At 41.1% G+C, this 17,334-nt stretch overlaps 1 protein-coding gene across 2 annotated transcripts in view; it reads left to right on the top strand.

The window, feature by feature from the left end:
• The window catches only part of KSR2 (kinase suppressor of ras 2), a 349,645-nt gene that overhangs the window by 1,107 nt on the left and 331,204 nt on the right, over positions 1–17,334 (top strand). The window lies entirely within an intron of this gene.

The raw sequence follows: 17,334 nt of genomic DNA, 5'->3' as shown, positions 1-17,334 counted from the left end.
AAATAGGGGGGAAATGTAGTTCCAAGGAGGGACATGTGTGCCAGCCTGTATGTCAGTCCTGCTGTGAGCAAAGAAAGCCTGGCTGTGGGGATAGGAATTGCTACACGTGGTTGAGATAGAAATTGTGGGCATCAAAGAACTAGATAGGCATGTCCAACATGCATGAGATAGGTTTCATGCCATGTTTTGACCTAAAGGCCAGAATCTATCCCCCACCCTTCTTGTTTCCTTCCTTCACGCTTCTGTCAACCTGCTGTCTCTTCAGATTCTCTTGGACACTGACTCCCATCAGCCACAACCAGCATGGTGAAGAGGTAGTCCAACACATTTGGAGGGCCCAGGTTTCATGGCAAAGCTTCTTGACTAGTCCTTCTGAATTTCCTTTATACTGTACAAGGATTTGTAAACTGTGTATGAAATGAATGGGCAAAGTGCTGCCCTGCAGAGGTGGTTGCACTGCAACTTCCTTGAGGTTCAGCTAGCATAGTAGCCAATGGTAAGGAATGGTGAGAGTTGGAAGAGCTTTAGACTGGACTGCACTTTGCCCACCCTGATAGAAGGGCAGGAGATGATGCAGAAAGATACCATGGCTCCATCTTTGCCTCCCAGTAACATCTTCTCTTCTTATCTCTGGTTTGGAGGGCCATCTCCTCCTGCTTAGGGTTCTAATGCTATGGGGTGAGATATCATTCAGGAGCTTTCCACCTTACCTGTTTTGTTGTTTGTTCTGTCTCCCTCTGGGCCCAATCCAGCTCAAGGAGAGAAGGACAGATACTGCATCGTACATGATTAAACCAGGTATTGGTGGTCTCAAAATGCAGAGATGGCCACCAATATGAGCAGCTTTGAAAGCTGGTTCAGTTCCAAGGTTTTGTCTACTCAATGGCTATTAGTTGTGCTGCAATAATAAGAGATACTATGCCTTCTATTTATTTATTTTAAATATTTTACCATGCCTTTCTCCTTAAGAAGGACCCAACCAAGGTGGTGTACATCATTAAAAGGCAATATTTAAAGCTAAAAACAATAAGTATACAAATACTACAAAGGATCAAACAAATGCAAAACTAAAACAGGATAAACAGAAACAACGTTGGAACACTTCAAAGCAGTAAGGCACAACAATCCATTAAAAACTCCACTCAGGCAGCTAGTTATTAAGGGAAAGCTTGCTTGAAGAGAAAGGTCACCTGCTTGTAGAGGGACAGCAAAGAAGTCTCCTTTAGGAGAGTGTTCCAAAGTCTGGGAGTAGCAACAGAGAAGGCCCTCTCCTGTGCCACCAGCAAGCACATGTGAAGGTGGCAGGACCAAGAGAAAGATCCCAGGATCCTAACTGCTGAGCAGGCTCATAAAGGGAAATCAATCAGCAGTGGAGCTGCCGTGTGGGGGGGGGTGTGTTATGTGATCTCTGTGACTAGCCCAGTTAGCAAGCTGGCTACTGCTTTTTGGATTTGCTGAAGTTTCTGAACAGAGGCAGTCCCACATAGGACATGTTACAGTAATCCAGGCAGGATGTAACTAAGGCATGTGTCACTGTGGCCAGATCAAACCTCTACAGGAATGGGACATTTGCTTTGGAACAGAAGAGTGCTGTTGCACTTACATCCTGCTTGTGAGCTTCTGTTAGGCACTGGGCTGACTGGTTACTGTGGGAACTGAATACTGAGCTAGACAGGCCTTTGATTTGATCCAGTGGGCATCTTTTTATATTTTTATCTCTCCATTCTTATTACTCTTACACATTCAAAGGGGTAAGGGGATGTGACGGTGCCAGAGGAAAGAGCGGTAGCTGCAGTCAAGAAGGCTTGGAGTCCTCGTGAGACTGTGGGCCTTGGTGGGGGCCAGGGAGGCTGATTGCAGGTGATAGACCTGTTCCTGCTGTATTCCTACTTTTGCAAAGCAGGTGTTGTCTCCTCAGCAGAGAGGGGAAACTAAAGTGTTTCATTTCTCATTCTTAGGTGCTATACAGAAAAGATTGTTTTTAACTGGAATTTGTTTCCCTGGAGGGTGGTGAAATTCGCCTGTCAGGACTCACAAAATCTCTCTTTCTGATCAGTTTCTAAAGGAGGGATGGGAATCCATCCAGTGTTGCTGGACTTCGACTCCCATCTTCTCTCATCCTTGCTTGTGGTGGCTAGAGCTGATGGAAGTTGCCATGCAGCAACATCTGGAGGTCCCTTTGTTTCCCACTCCTCCATCAAGACATAGCAGTATGCTTACAACTAGGTTACCGGGGTTTGTATGGAAGGAACTCAGTGTGCAGAAGAAGGCACACATTTGTGAGTACTCACCTAATTACAGATTCTTCTCCAACATTTGCTGAACTGTTTTTGCTTTCTCCGTTGCACTCTACCTGTTCATCATGGCTCAAATTATTGCAGCATTTGCGTAAACTGGTTGCTGGGTAAAAATGAAGATATTTCCAGAGGTCTGGGTTTTTTTGTGATGATTAGGCCAGTACTAGCAGAAGCCAATTGAAAACAACTGTCTCAGGCAGCAATAAGCTGTGTGGCAACAGTGGCATCACACCTCACAACAGTTCTTCCTGGGCATTCTGGCTTTTTCCCTTTTCACGAACAATCCAGCTGTGTGTACTTAGCTCCCTATAGATTAGTCTGTTGCCTTCATGGTTGCTGGCTAACCATTTCCCAATTCCAATACTAAAGTAGAATCCAACTGCCAGTCTGGGCAGTTCTTGTACTTGAAATAGAGTAGGGTGCCATCTTTTCCTTTTCCCTTTTCCTTTTTTGTCTTGGATTCATTGACTGAGAAAGGATTGTATTTTTAAAAATCAGGTGTTGGGTATCAAGAGAATGTTCAACTTCTATGCCACTAACTTCATTAAATGGACTCTCAGCCTGATCCACCCAGGTTCCTACAATTAGGGAAGCCTATGTGATCTTCCTTTCCCCATCCAAATAAGCTTCTGTATGTCTCCTAATGTCATTGGGTTAAGGCATATATCCCTTGTCAGATATGCTGCTGATGAAGCAAGCTGGTGCTCAAAGGAATACTTATTAACTAATGATGTCCAGTAGAAGCCCAGTATCCATGGGATCTACTGATTCACTCATCCACGGTCACATGCAGTCAATTAAATCAGATCATCAGAAGCTGTTTAAATTCTGCAGATCCATTCCTCGAATCCAGGCCAAATTTTCAGAATGCCTGCAACAAAGTTTCACAGAGAAGCTACAGGATAATTGGTAGCTTGGTAGAAAAAGAGGTTTCTGATTGAAAAAAAGTCATCTTTCCATACAAGTAAGAAATCAATGAATTACAGTTTAAAAGCATATTTACTAGATGTTCGCTAGGTGTTTGCTACTGTCTGCGCTTTTAAGTATTCACGGCGGGGGGGGGGGGGATGACTTGGAACCAAGCCAGCATGGATATGGGGCTTCTATTGTAGTAGTAGATTTTAAAGGGTAGGGCAGGCCCTCACCATGACAGCCACCCTCTCCCAGGATAAATGTGTATCTATGTCTGATTATGTCTGATTAGCTGATCAGTTCTAGCAGTTATTGTCACCTCTATCAGGAACAGGTCTTAATTACCCATTCAGGACCAAGTCACTTCAAAATCTTATAAGAGATACAGTTCACTACAGTATAAAAATGATGGGAAAAATCTCCCTGTCACCACTGTGAAGACTGCAGCTGGGCTCAGGGGAACAAGGAAGTCTAATGGTGAGGAGGGTATGTAATGTGGGGTATTCAATGATTTTATTGTCGCTGCCAGGAAAGAAGGTGGGGCGTTCTAACTCCACAAACTGCCCTTCTCTTACACAACTGTTATTACTTTTTTAGATGTATATCCCAATTTTTCCTCCACAGAATTAAAAAAAAAACATATATGGAATTTCTGGACATTTTCCTCACCTAGTAGTGACAGCCCCAGTCCTGTTGAGGAAAGTTGCTATACCATCTATCAATGCATTACAGTGAACCCTTGACTTACAGACGGCTTGACTTACAGACTTTTTGAGTTACAGACTTCTCTGGCCGCAAAATTTAGGTTTGACTTGCAGCCTGAGAATTGACTTGCAGACCAGAAAAAAACCAAAATGGAACAAAAACGGCCTGTTACGGGATTAATCGGTTTTCAATGCACTGTAGGTCAATGGAGACTTGACCTACAGACTTTTTGACTTGAGAACCACCTTCCAATACAGATTAAGTTCTCAAGTCAAGACCCCACTGTAATTGGTACAGCCATTACTTAGCAGTATAGCATGTTTGATTTCTTGTCTCTCCAGGTAAAAAGGACTTTGGTCACATGGACTAGAAAACATTTCATCACCAAGTGTACAGCTCCAAAAATTACTTCTTTGGATTACAGCTAGTAGCATGACCAGAGGCTGTGCTGGTAGTAGCTACTGGTAGTGATAGTACAAAAAATAAGTTTTTTAAGTTTTGATAAAATCTAGATTTACTACTGCTTGTACATGGAATTTCAGGCAATTTCCGTTCCATAACCAGTTTGTCCCCTGAAGACAAGATTTTAAAATATTTGTTTGTTTCATCCACACATTATGTTCTCACAGGCACTATTAAGGCACCTTTGGTGTTTCAAATTTTTGATGTGTACATTGTGGGTCTGGAAGTTCTAGTATATGAGATATAGTGACATTTTGGGACAATGTGAATCATTTGTCTATAGTAGCAGACAAGTTAGTGCCACTAGTTGACAGATGTAGTATCTATCTTGTAGGGGATATGCCAACATCAGAGCACCCTTTGATCCAAACGAATTTTTTGGAAGCACCCAAAACTGTCACAGACTTGACAGTTTGAAAGAACATGATGAATAATAATTATGATGAGTACTTCTGGGACCAGGGACCAACTTTGTGTTACATCACACCTTCTTGTTGGCCATTTTCCATTCTGGCTGGGATTAAGGAAAGTAGTACAGTAATTCAATTCATGTGAAGGATGCCATATTGGAGAAGGCACAGTTCAACTTAGAAGGCGATCTCTTGGAACACACTGGTTTAGGGAAATGGTGCCAGCCAAAATCAATAATACAATTTAGATAAAGAAATAATCTGATCTGTAAAAATTATCTGAACGCTTCCTGTGTTCAACTGATAGATTTAAAATATTCCTGAGGAAAAAATCTTGCTATGGTTGATGTTATACCTTTAAAAGTATAGAAATTCAGGCCACAGACCAATACTCAATTCTCACTCAAAATATGGATGCATAAATACATCCATCTCATGCCTTAATTACAACCCAGATAAACATTATACTATAACAGTCCTGTTGGCCACTCACATCCATACTGATGTGGAAAGGATGAAAGGAAACCCAGAGTTTGATAACATCAGCAGCTTCCCTTCCTGAGCAAGCTGAGCTGGTCTCCGGGGTGGTATGCATTTCCTAGGCTTGTTGTGCTGGGGGACTTCAACATCCATGCTTGGTCAGGAGTGACTCAAGACATTATGTCCTCCATGACAATCATGGATCTTTCCAGTTGATATCTGCCTTCACTCATGCTGCAGGGCACACTTTAGACTTAGTTTCTGTGCCAGAGTAGATGTTGATGATTTGGGTATGGAGGAACTATCTCTTGTTCCATTGTCATGGACAGATGATCATCTGGTAGGGTTTAGACTCGTTGGAACCCAGAGCCTCTGCAGGGCGGGGAACTGATTAAGATGGTCCTCCTAGGAGGCTGATGGATCCCAATGGTTTTCTTATGGCTCTTGGGGAATTTCCTATTGCCTCAGCAGGCAATTCTGTTGAAGTCCTGGTTGATCTCTGGGATGGAAAAATGACCAAGGCTCTTGACACAATCACTCTTAAGTATCCCCTCCCATTAAGTAGAGACAGACTGGGGAGCTGGTGGTGATGAAATGAATGGGATGGAGATTAGAGCAACGATGATGGAAAACTCAGAGTGAATCTGACCAAACACAGGCTAGAGCCCATTGGAACACCTATTCCATGGCAGTGGTGGTGATGAAGAATTATTCTGTGGCACCATTACATCTGCACAGTTGCCACACACAGCTCTCTCAAGTGGTTAAGGACCCTTTACAGGCCAGCCTCCAAGAAGAAAGTGCAGGCCACACTGCAGCTTGCTGTGAAGAACTTGCACAGCACTTTGCAGACAAAACTACTTGATTCCACTCTGACCTGGATGCCATGGTTAATATAGGTCCTGTGGATGTAACTATGGCCCCTGCTTGTCCTGTGTTAATGGATATGTTTCACTTTTTGCAGCCTAATAATGTGGACAGGACCCTTGGAGAGGGGAAGGCTGCCACTTGTCTGCTGGAACCTTGCCCATCCTGGCTTATAATAGAGAGAGGGGCTGGCTGAGTGGGTGTGAAGGGTAGTGAATGTCTCCTAACAGTAGGGTAGGATTAGAACATGTTTAGACAGTAGTAAGACCGTTATTGAAAAAACCCTCCTTAGACCCCACAGCGTTGGATAGTTACCAGCTAGCCTCTAATATCCCATTCTTGGGCAAAGTGCTGGAGTGGGTTGTGGCTTCTCAGCTCCAGAGGTTCCTGGATGAGACAAATTATCTAGATCTATTTCAGTCTGGCTTCAGGCCTGGTTATGACATGGAGATGGTTTTGGTTGCTTTAGGGGATGACCTCAGCCTGTAACTGGATAGGGGGAGTTACGTCCCTGTTGGTTTTGTTGGACCTCTTAGCATCTTTTGATACCATCAACCATAGTATCCTTCTGGGCTGCCTATCTGGGATGGAACTGGAGGCATTGTTTTACAATGACTCCTGTCCTTCCTGGAGGGGAGAACCCAGAGGATGGTGCTGGGGGCTCTTGTTCGACACCCTGGCCATTGGCTTGGTGTCTCTCAGGGTTCTATTTTGTCCCTTATGGCTTATGATATTTAACATCTACATGAAACTGCTAGGTGAGGTTGCCCAGGATTTTGGGATTTGGTACAAGTACAAGGATGACACCCAACTCTTATTTGTCCTTTCCATCTAAATCCAAGGAAGCTATTTCAATTCTAGATCAGTGTCTGGTGATAGTAATAGTCTGGATGTGGGTGAACAAACTGTGAAACTTGATCCAGACAAGACAGAGGTGCCCTTGGTCATTCAAAAAGCAGATAAAGCAACATGCAGCCTGTGCTGCATATGGTTACGCTTTCTCTGAAAACACCGTTGCACAGCTTGGAAGTGTTCCTGATTCTCCTCTGAGCCTGGATGCCCAGGTTTCAGTGATGGCCAGGAGTAGCTTTGCATAGTTAAAACTAGTGCACCAGCTGCATCTCTTTCTTGAGAGATCTGATCTTGCCATGGTTTCACATGCCCTAATTACACTTCAGCTGGGTTACTGTAACACACTATGTGGGGCTGCCTTTGGAAAGTGTTCAGAAGCTCCTGTGGGTCAAAAATGCCACAGCAAGACTTGGGCTGGTTACAGGAAACATATAACTCCCTCATTAAGCAGCTTCACTGGCTGCCAGTCCATTTCCGGACACAATTCAAAATGCTGGTATAAAGCCCTAAATGTCTTGGGTCCAAGCCATTTTAAGGACCACATCTCCCTTTATGAGCATTTCTCCTTGTCCAACCACCCTCACAGCTGCATTATAAATATATCTAAATAAATAAATGTTGAGGGAGACAGCTTCTTCATATATTTTGTAAATCACATAGGGGATGTTATTTGTATATAAAAGGGTGTGATAAAGATGGTCCTACATCGTCATCTCTTAATTATCTTTGGAGTACGGGCCATGTGGGATTCAGCAGACTTGAAACATTTTTTGTTTTTACTATATTTTATTTTTTATTAAAAATACAACAAATGCTGTTATAAATGCATGTTCTATAGCAAGCATGCTACATGATTAATACATTATTATATGCTCCCCACCTCCTATACAGTCATGGAGAAGGCCTTTTATAAGGGAAATGTGAAAGTCCACAGGAGTGTGGAGTCTGTGCCATACATGAGAATGTAAATGTTCACCAATAAAGCTCAAAAGGGCTTGAAATCAGGTTATGTTAAGAACGGCCTTCATCTCTTTGGTCACGTTGCTGCCTGCTGGTGCAGTGGTTTGGTTTGGTAAGCACAAAACACGTTTTTTTCCCTGATGGAAAAAAGACCATAGAACTCTCTCATAGAACTCTCTTATAGGTGATTTGTTGTTAAGTCCTTCAGTACCAGCCATCAAAGAGGTCTTAAAAATCTATCCTCCTGAAGCTTTTTCTCAGGACCGTGAATGACTTGTAAGTTACACAGCGGTTTATTTAATTTATTTATTTAAAACATTTTACCTCACCGTTCTCCTTAAAAAGGATGCTTACATTATTAAAAAATAATATTTAACAGCTAAAAAATGCTAAGTATGGAAACATGTTAAAAGAATTTAACAAATCTATTAAACATTTTAAATAAAATAAATATTAAAAACATGTTTAAAAGCAACAACCACCTATTTAAAAAGCCCTTCTCAGACACCCGTCACTAAGGGAAGGCTTGCCTGAGGAGAAAGGTCTTTGTTAGCTTGCGGAAAGACAACATGGATCGGTATACAGTAGCTTGGTTTTCAATGGGAGGAAGTTCCAGAGTTTGGAAGCAGCAACAGAGAAACCCTTTTTCATATCCCTACCAAGTGGACCTGTGAAGGTGGAGGGGCCGAGAGAAAGGCCTCCACTGATGATCTTAACACCTGGACAGGCTCGTAAAGGGAGATGTGGTCCTTGAGATGGCTTGAATCCAAGCCTTTTAGGGCTTTGTAGGTTAAAGCCAGCACTTTGAATTGTGCTTAGAAATGGCTTGACAGCAAGCAGAGCTACTACAATAGTTATTTCCTTAGTCACTGTCTGATTTTTATTATTATTATTCATTTTTGTCATCACTTCTTAAAGCACCTGGCTTGTTAAAAGAATCTTAGACTAAATCTCTGAATTGAATAATAGCGTCACCTGCATTTTGGACACACACACACACAAAGCTTTACAGCTACGTAAATATAACATAAACTACTAATACCTTGAGTTTTAGGTAAAAATGGCTTGTAAGCAATTGTCAGAAGAGTTACAAAATTAAAAATTATTGAAGACCACCAATAGAGATATGTGTTTGTGTACCAGTGACTTTTGGGAGGTGTTGTTTTCTTTTTCTTTTTGCAAGATTGTGTGGTTGGTTTATGAGATAAAGCACACAATGGCACAACCCTTTCTTCTTTTTAAAAGTCAAGGCTGCTCGGTTCATCTGTTTTATTTCCTGGATTCCAGACTAACCTTGTTAAATAATATTCTTTCATAATCTTTAAAAGCTTCTTTCCCACAAACGTTTAATAGTTTTTCTTAAGATGGGCATGAACCGCTAGTTCAGAAATTCATGCTGTTTCATCTTTCAGATGAACAGCCCTTCCCAGCCCTACCTCCCCTGGCAGGCACCCACTCAGAGGCAGTACCAGCTTCCCTGTCCTGCCTCCTATGGGCACTGCCTCCATGTGAGTATTCACTGGAGGAGGCGGGACTGGGAAGTGCTAAACCTTTGTTCATCTCATGACCCTGTGGCTTGTGCCCATATCTAGTTTTTTTTTTCATTAGAATAGGCATCCTGGTGCTCTCCAGATGCCTTGAATCACAGTGCCAGTTATCCTGATGATTGATTTGTTTGGGTGTTGTGGTCTGAAATATCTGGAGGAGCAAGAGTTCTACCCATAGTGAATTGCAGCTAGTGGGGCCAGTGTTTAGCTACCATAAGTGTGTCTTGTTTATACCTCCTTAAAAGTTGCAGATTGTCTTCTTTCCCATCATAGTAGCTTAGGGAAGGAACAGCTCTCTGGTAAGAATGTGTTTGATATTGGCTCCCACTTATGATTCTATGAATGTAAATAAAACAAGGATTACCTCTGAAACAGTGGTTCCCAGCCTTGGATAACCAAGGTATTCTTGGACTGCAACTCCACGGATCCCCGGCCAGCACAGCTGATGGTGAAGGCTTCTGGGAATTGCAGTTCAAGAACATCTAGCTTACCCAAGAGAAGAATTACTTCTTCATCACCATTTTCCATCATCATTTCTCTAAACTCCATCCCATTCATTTCATCACCACCAGCTCCCCAGTAAACCAGGGGCCTGTCTGACTCTACTTCATTGGAGGGGACACCTAGGAGTGATTGTGTCAAGAGCCCTGGTCATTTTTCCATCCCAGAGATCAATCAGGACTTCAACAGAATTGCCTGCTGAGGCAACAGGAAACTCCCCAAGAGCCACCAGAAGACCATTTGGATCCATCAGCCTCCTAGGAGGACCATTTTAATCAGTTCCCCGCCCTGCAGAGACTCTGGGTTCCAATGAGTCTAAACCCTACTAGATGATGATGTCCATGACAATGGAACAAGATTTATGCATCCATACTTTGAGTGAGAATTGGTTATTATTGATATGTGGCCTGAATTTCTACACTTTTAAAAGAATAACATCAACCATAACAAGATTCTTTTTTTCCAGGAATATTGTAAATCTATCAGTTGAACACAGGAAGCTTTCAGATAATTTTTACAGATCAGATTATTTCTTCATCTAAATTGATATTATTGACTTTGGCTGGCACCATTTCCCTAAACCAGTGGTTCCCACTCTTGGGTAACCCAGGTGTTCTGGACTTAAATTCCTAGAAACCCTGGCCAGCATAGCTGGTGGTGAATGTATCTGGGAATTGCAGTCCAAGAACACCTGGCTTACCCAAGGGTAGGAACCACCATTCTAGACTCTTAAGGTAGAGAAAGGGTTTTTCTCTCACAGATACCTAGTCCTTTTTAACTAGGAATCTTAGACATTAAACCCAGGATCTTCAAAGCATGGGTTCAAAGCATGGACTCTAACCCTGAGCTACAGCCCTTCCCCTAACAGTCTTAATCAGGTATGCATCATATTGACTGTGTTCTTTAATCTGCTACTTACCACTGAGTTCCAAGAGATCACCTTCCAAGTTGAACTGGGCCTTCTCCAATCTGATACCCTTCACATGAATTGAATTTCTACTTCCCTTAATCCCTGCCAGCATAGGAACCACTGCTTTAAAACACATGGGTTCTCAAGCTCCTTTATAAAGGAAACCAAATCCACATAGCACTATCTGCCTGGATGGACTTCTGCAGTGTGTAATCAGACCCAAAATTGTACAGTTCCAGCAAGGAAAGTGGAGTTCCAGCAAAAAAAAATATACAGTCTCTTCCCCCCATCCACCCACGTCAAAGAGATTCATTAATGCTATTTCCAGGAGCTTTTCTTCTACTCTTTGTAGGTTCCAAAATGTCATGATTGCAACAAAGCAAAAGGGCATTATGCATAAGCAAGATACACAGGTGTAATGTAGTGGGGCATGCTGTGGCTGAGAATGCAAAGTGCTGTGTTAATTTTTCAATAGATGTTCTTATTCATCCATTAATTTCAAGCACATATGAAACAATGTTACGCAGCATTATGGAAAGCTCTATGATATTACTTGTGCTTGCAAATGCTGAAAGTTACATTCTTGAGTTACATTCTTCTCAAGGTAAGATACTGAGGTCATATACACAAACAATTCCTATGGGGTTGAGTATAAAAAGGAAAGCATAGATCCAATACAAGGAAAAGATAGAGAAATGCTAGAGAAAGAAGACAAAACTGTTTTGCACTTTGCCTGTTGTTGTTGTTGTTTAGTTGTTTAGTCTTGTCCGACTCTTCGTGACCCCATGGACCAGAGCACTCCAGGCCCTCATGTCTTCCACTGCCTTCCGGAGTTTGGTCAAAGTCATGTTGATCGTTTTGATGACACTCTCCAACCGTCTCGTCCTCTGTCGTCCCCTTTTCCTCTTGCCTTCACACTTTCCCAACATCAGGGCCTTTTCCAGGGACTCTTCTCTTCTCATGAGATGGCCAAAGTATTGGAGCCTCAGCTTCAGGATCTATCCTTCCAGTGAGCACTCAGGGTTGATTTCCTTCAAAATGGATAGGTTTGTTCTCTTTGCAGTCTAGGGGACTCTCAAGAGTCTCCTCCAGCACCACAGATCAAAAGCATCAATTCTTCAGTGGTTAGTCTTCTTTATGGTCCAGCTCTCGCTTCCATACATCACGAAAGGAAAACCATAGCTTTGACTATGCAGACCTTTGTCGGCAAGGTGAGGTCTCTGCTTTTTAAGATGCTGTCTGGGTTTGTCATCACTTTCCTCCCAAGAAGCAGGTGTCTTTTAATTTCATGGCTGCTGTCACCATCTGCAGTGATCATGGAGCCCAAGAAAGTAAAATCTGTCACAGGACATTCCTACAAAAGGAGAAGCAATGATACAGTGAGGATCGCCCATCCAAGATAGGTAAGGAGGTAAAGAATAGGTTAAAAAACCCCAAGCTATTTTAAAGGAATTTAGATCTCTGGAGTCAGATGAGCTGTATTGAAGAGTACTAAAGGAACTTGAATTAATAATCACAAAGATTCTGCCAATAACCTTAAAGAATTTGTGGAGAACCAATAAAGTCCCTGAAGACTGGAGGTGAACAAATGCCATGCATATCTTCCAAAAGGGAAAAAAAGAGGATCTGGGCAAATGCCAATCAGTTGACTTGATATCGATATCAGGAAGAGTTGTTGTTGTTTAGTTGTTTAGTTGTGTCCGCTTCTTCATGACCAAATGGACCAGAGCACACCAGGCCCTCCTGTCTTCCACTGCCTCCTGGAGTTGGGTCAAATTCATGTTGGTAGCTTCAATGACACTGTCCAGCCATCTCATCCTCTGTTGTCTCCTTCTCCTCTCGCCTTCACACTTTCCTAACATCAGGGTCTTTTCCAGGGAGTCTTCTCATGAGATGGCCAAAGTACTGGAGCCTCAGTTTCAGGATCCGCCCTTCCAGTGAGCACTCAGGGTTGATTTCCTTCAAAATGGATAGGTTTGATCGCCTTGAAGTCTAGGGGACTTAATCTAATCTTAAAAAAACACTATTTAATAATCTAAAACAGATTGTTAAATAGGTGTTTTGTGAGCACTTAGAAACAAACACTGTGATTTCTAAGACCCAACATGGATTTCTTTAAAAATAGTCATTTCAGACTGATCTTACTTCTGTTTTATAATAGAGTTGGACGAACGATGGAGGCTATGCTCATGAAATTTGCAGATAACAAAACTAGAAGTGGCTAATACTTCACAAAATAGAATCAAGATTCAAGCTGACCTAAACAGATTGGAAAATTGGGCCAAAACTAACAAAATAAAGGAATAAACAGTCCAAGGCAGAAAAATCAGATGGGTGGGTGACATTTAGCTTGGCAGTAGTATGTGTGAAAAGGCTGTAGGTGTCTCATAAGATCACATGCTGTATAGCAGAGTTAACAGCGTAATTTGGTGGCAAAAACATTATTGCAGTTCCAGGATCCACCAGCAGAAGCTCAAGGGAAATAATATTACTACTCCTGCTTTAGTCAAACCTCATCTAGAACACTGCTTATATCTTAACAAGGATATTTACAAGCTGGAACATGGCTGGAGAAGGGCAACTGAGATGATGAAACCAAGCCCTGTGAGGAAAGGTTGAGAGAACTGGGGACATTTAAGCTGGACAGACATCTTAAAATACATTAGGGGCTGTAACATGAAATTGGGTTGTTTTCTGCTGTTCCAGAGGATAAGGCCTGAATCAGTAGGTTTAAACTACAAGGCAGCGTCACAAATTTCTTTATCAAAGGAATTGTGATTATGACCCCTGTATCTTACCTTGAGAAGACTGGAACAGGTGATGCCTCATCCTCAAACCTTAAGTGTGAGGTTCTCCTTCCATTCTGGCCCATGAGATGCCTCTGTCTTGAGGGATTGCCTTTTCAAAAAGTATGCTAAACCTATCCTCTATTTTCGGTCAGACTCTTTATTGAATCAGTCCTTCTCATACTTAGTTTTTCTTTTCTCTTGCTGCTTTAAACTTTCCCAACTTACTATGTTTTCTAGCAAATCTTGTCTTCCTGTACTCAAAGTATGACAGCTTCAGTTTCATCTTTTTGTTTTGTTTTGTTTTAAGCAAAATTGTTTTGTCTTTTTGGCAATCCATGTCTTCTCCAGCAGTATGTTTTGTTGTTGTTGTTGGCTTTCTTCATTTGTCTAGTTTTCACATTTGTTGCTATTAATTGGGAATCGAACAGTGTGATTGACCTTGGCTTTGGTCTTAAGTAACACATTTGCACACCTGATCTTTTCTGGTTCCTTCATATCTGCCCTTCCAAGTCTCTGTCTTCTGATTTCCCAACCTCAGTCTCCATTCGAATTGACAATTGAACCAAGGCATTCAAAATAAAATAATTAACAATTTAATTTTCTCCATTACTGACATTAATGCTATGCATTTTTTCTATAGTCATGAGTTTTACCTTATTAATGTACATTTGCTATCCATTAGAAGTTTCCTCTTTCACTTCATTCAAAAGTTGTTTCATGTTGCAGCTTTTTACCAGTAACATGGTATCTGCATATCTTAAATTATGAAATTATTCCATCAGTCTTCACCATCTAAATCTAATCCATTTTTCTGTATAATGTGTACTGCATGAACAGATAAGGAAATAAAATTGTCTGACACCTTCATCTTATGGGGAGCTATTCTATTTCTCCATATTATGTCCTAACACTAGATTCTTGTCCAGAGTACATGAGGATAATCACGTGTTGAGACACTTTTAGAATAATCATAGGTTTTTATGATCCACGTAAAAGCTTTTCTGTAGTCTATAACGTGTAGACTCATCTTTTGAAATGATTTGGTATGCTCTGCTAGCCTGCGTTTCTTTCCAATATGATCTCTAATGTTTTTCTTTACAGAATCCAGCTTGAAAATTGGGCTTTTTTCACTCCATATATAGTAAAGGTCTTTATTGTAACACACAGAGTATTATTTTCCTTGCATGAGAAGTTAATGCAATAATCCTGTAGTTGCTACACTTCTTGGTGTCTCCTTTCTTGGGGTTTGGAATGTATATTGAACATTTCCAGTCTAAGCAGCCAGTGTTCTATTTTCCATATTTTGGAGCATTTTCTTGTTAATATATTGACAGCGTATCCTCCTAATAGCATTGCTTTCGGCTTCCCTGGCACACTCAAATCCCATCACCATATTAAGGTGGACATCCAAAAGGGGGCATATTTTAATACAGACCACTGATTCACATTTCCTAGATTAATACACATTAATTACAGTGAAACACAGTTACTCAAAACTTGCAGTGCACTTATTTGAGCAAAAACATTGTACAGAGTTACAAGAATAGGTAAAAAGGTTTAAAGTGTGTGTGTGTGTGTGTGTGTGTGTGTGATACATATATTGGGGAAAATGTGTCCAAAATATTTTTTTTGCATCTGGAAATGGGGTGGAACACATTTGTGCTTGAAAAATGTGAATATTAGAGACAGAGCAAAAGGAATAGATTTAATACACAAATCTTTCTTCCTCTCTGATGCTACTGTCTGGGGGAAAGGCAAATACTGCAAAATTAAATTGTTTACATTGTAAATCTGCCTTGCAAATGTATAGACCAAAGCTTCATCAGGGAGGATCTGTAGATTAGTGACAGATCATTGCTTTATACTGTATGTTGAATGTCCTGCTTTCATTCCCTTGCATCTCCAGGCATGACTAGTTAAGGTGTTTGTCTTGAAACTGTGGAGAGTTGCCGCTGGCCCATGTTGTCAATACTGGGTTAGATGGCCTATGCCTCACCTCTATATAGAACAGCTTCCCTTAGAATTCGCAAATCATGAACTGTATGATAATCTCCCTAAGATTTATTTATTTATTTATTTTGTCCAATGGGATATATAATTTTCAGTTTAACAGTCTTTTAATAGTAAGCTGGAAATGATATGTACTGTTCTGTTAATACTGATTAGTTGTGCCTTCCCTCTTTAAGAGGTCTTCAGTATACGGTGCACTTGTTTCATAAAACTAAAGCATGTCTTCATATTATGGAGATTACTGAGGAGTGAATAGAGCGGAAAGACAAAAGTAGATCACACAAGATTAATGTTAGCTAGCTCTGTTTTAAAGTAAAACAAAGTCAAAAGGGAAGGATATAAGTATCTTGATGCCTTTAGCTTTTAATCTTTGGAATCTTTTCTTTTAATGTTTTTTTAATTGCTTTTCTATTATTGTTATGTTTTGTTGTGTCGTCCACTCAGAGTATTAGCTTCACTCTCAGTTGGGCAGGATAAACATGTAAATAAACAGAATAAACAAATAAAATAAATGTGTATGTGTCTAGTGGTGATGTGTCCCATTTGCTTACTGGATACATTCATATCCTGTCTTTCCTTTAAGGAGATCAATGGACTACATGTTTCCCCATCTCCTTTTATACTCCTAACAACTCTGTGGGGTAGGTTAGGCTCCTCTAATAGAGACTGACACAAGGTCATCCAGCAAGTGTGGATTTGATTTCCAGGAGCATGATTCAACTTAAAGAGAATTCATGTGCTCCCTGTGCACCTTGATTTAAAGCAGGATGGGAAATGCATAGCTCTCCACCTCACATCAGCCCAAGCCCAAGTTCTGATACTTACATATAAAGTCCTACATGATTTGGGACCACGTTACCTGTCAGAATGCCTCTCCCCAATGTCATCTCCCCAACCTACCAGAGCTTTCAAGGTCAAGGTAATCTGAGTAGCCATCCCAAGGGAGGCTCAGAAATCCTCCATGAGAGATAAGATCTTCTTCATGATGGCTCCAATGGTGGAGCTACGCTTGACCCCCTCCCTGTTAATGTTCAGAAGACAATTTAAAAGGGAGGCTTTCCACACTGGTCCTATTTGATTTCGATCTTTCACTTCCTGTTCTGCCGTCATTCAGATCATTGTGCTGATTGTTTTTATTTTATGAGTGTCTTGCATTTTATTTAGTTATTATGTAGTTTTGTATGTTTTATCGATTGTTGGAAAACACCTTTTCCTTTTGCTCTGTCTCTAATTGCTATTCCTTTTGCTCTGTCTCTAATATTCACATTTTGAACTATGCAAAGAAATAGAGGAAAATAACAGAAAAGGAAAAACCAGAGATCTGTTCAGGAAAATTGGAGATATTAGAGGAACATTTTGTGCAAAGATGGACATGATAAAGGACAAAAATGGGAGGGACCTAACAGAAGCAGAAGACATCAAGAAGAGGTGGCAAGAATACACAGAGGAATTATATCAGAAAGATGTGGATATCCCGGACCACCCAGACAATGTAGTTGCTGACCTTGAGCCAGACATCCTGGAGAGTGAAGTCAAGTGGGCCTTAGAAAGCCTGGCTAACAACAAGGCCAGTGGAGGTGATGACATTCCAGTTGAACTATTTAAAATCTTAAAAGATGATGCTGTTAAGAT

The sequence above is a fragment of the Pogona vitticeps genome, chromosome 14 (assembly GCF_051106095.1).
Source record: "Pogona vitticeps strain Pit_001003342236 chromosome 14, PviZW2.1, whole genome shotgun sequence".
In the NCBI taxonomy this organism is placed as follows: domain Eukaryota; kingdom Metazoa; phylum Chordata; class Lepidosauria; order Squamata; family Agamidae; genus Pogona; species Pogona vitticeps.
Note: the sequence above shows the minus strand (reverse complement) of the source record. Positions and strands in the feature narration are given on the sequence as shown.